The following is a 1,781-nucleotide window of genomic DNA, read 5'->3' on the forward strand; positions in this document are numbered from 1 at the left end:
GGGGGCTTTCTCCATGTCCCTGTGAACAACGGAGGTGCTGGGTGGTGCCATCCTTGGGCTGCTGAGGAGCCAAGGTGCCCTCTGCCCTAGAAAGGGGGGAAGGGTGAGTGAGCCCAGGACAGGGAGGGTGGGAGGGGGATGCTTCGTGGGGGCGCATGCGGGCTCTTGGGTGCTGCAGTGTGGGGGCGCATGTGAGCTCTCAGGGGCTACGGTGTGGGGGAACATGCCAGGCTCTCAGGGGCTATGGTATGGGGTACACCTGTGGGCTCTAGGGGGCTGCAGGGTGGAGGTACATGCGGGCTCTCGGGGGCTGTTGTGTGGGGGGCACATGCACAGTCTCAGGGGCCAGGGTGTGGGGGCACACACAGGCTCTCGGGGACTATGGTGTGGGGGCACACGCCAGGCTCTCGGGGCTATGGTGTGGGGGGCACATGCAGGCTCTTGAGGGCTATGGTGGGGGTCACACATCCAGCCCTCGGGGGCTATGGTGTGGGGGGCACACACTAGGCTTTCGGGGGCTGCAGATGGGGGCTCCAGCCTCCGGATTGGAGCAGATGGGGCAGGGACCCCCCGCAGGCTGCCCACAGAGCTCCCTGCTGAGTGAAGAGATGTCAGGTGGCTGCAGACCAAGGGGAGGGTGTGGGAAGGACAGCAATGCGGTCGGGATTCTGGCTCCGCCCACACCTGGGCAGGTGACCTCAGGTGAGTCTGAACCTCTGGTTCCCTCGTGCAGCCAGCGAGGGTCCCATCTGACACAGTGAGCACAGGCATACTTGCCGCTTTGCTGAATCTGAGCAATTCATGGGGTAAGCGGGGTCACAAGGACGGCTGAGGGTGAGGGGTGTTGAGGAGGAACCTGAATCTCCCGCCTGCTCCCACGAACGGGGCTGTGGGGTAGACACCGTCTCCGCCAGCAACCAGCAAAGGCAGGCTTGGCACTGCGGGCTTCCCAGCTGCCCAGGAGTCACGCCCAGGGCAAGAGCAGAGGCTGGTGCCCAAGTGCAGGTAGCTCAGGAGCAGAGCTCGCACTTGCCTGGCCCACACGGGGCGTCTCCCACCCAGGTAGGAGTGGGGTGGGTGGGAGAGACCCCTCGGCCTCTTGAAGCGCCACTGAGCCCCAGGGCTGGTTTTCTCAAGCGTCCTCTAAAGCTGTTCACTCACCCTAATCGCTCCCTGGAGAGCAGGTTTCTGCAGGAAAATGAAGCACAGGTGAGTCAGGAGGCCCCAGGAATGCAGTCAGGACTGGGGCCCTCATCGGCCGCCAGCTCCACCACCCCAGGAAGGACAAAGCCAGAATTACACACAGCGCAACTATGTGCCCGAGCAATGCGGCTCTGCCAACGTCCCCACGCAGGGACGTGGGGACTCCACAGGGCCATTCTTCCTACCGCTCTGCCTGGGGATGAGGATGTTCTCCGTGCTGAGCCCACGGGCTCCTGCAGCCTTCACAAAGTCCTCCAAGGCTTCCGGGTTGTTCTCGGGGTCTCTTCCTATGGGTACCAGGATGAGATGTGGGTGCTCCCAGCAGCACTGGGCAGTCGCTGGCACCCCTGTCCCAGCCTGGAGGGCTGAGCTGGGCTGGGGAGGGAGACCTCACCCACCACGGGGGGACTTGAACCCAGAGGCCCTCAGGCTGGCAAAGTGGGACCAGGGCACTGTGGACAGCTCGGGAGGCTCCCGCGGCAGCAGAACTGGGAGAAGTGGGAAGGGCTCTCCATCTGTGCCGGAGCATCTCCCAGAGTGAGGATGGACGGACGGCAGGACGGGCCGCCCTGAAGGAA

At 64.2% G+C, this 1,781-nt stretch overlaps 1 long non-coding RNA gene across 1 annotated transcript; it reads right to left on the reverse strand.

Moving 5' to 3' along the window:
* LOC116535843 lies at positions 1 to 1,431 on the reverse strand. The gene is made up of 3 exons (XR_004262368.1): positions 1,389 to 1,431; positions 1,162 to 1,188; positions 1 to 86 (listed from the first exon to the last, which is right to left on the reverse strand). It is a non-coding gene; the product is annotated as an uncharacterized LOC116535843 (long non-coding RNA).
* Between the last annotated feature and the right edge of the window lie 350 nt (positions 1,432 to 1,781).

This window comes from Sapajus apella, unplaced genomic scaffold (genome assembly GCF_009761245.1).
Source record: "Sapajus apella isolate SASKATOON/1434 unplaced genomic scaffold, GSC_monkey_1.0 scaffold97, whole genome shotgun sequence".
In the NCBI taxonomy this organism is placed as follows: domain Eukaryota; kingdom Metazoa; phylum Chordata; class Mammalia; order Primates; family Cebidae; genus Sapajus; species Sapajus apella.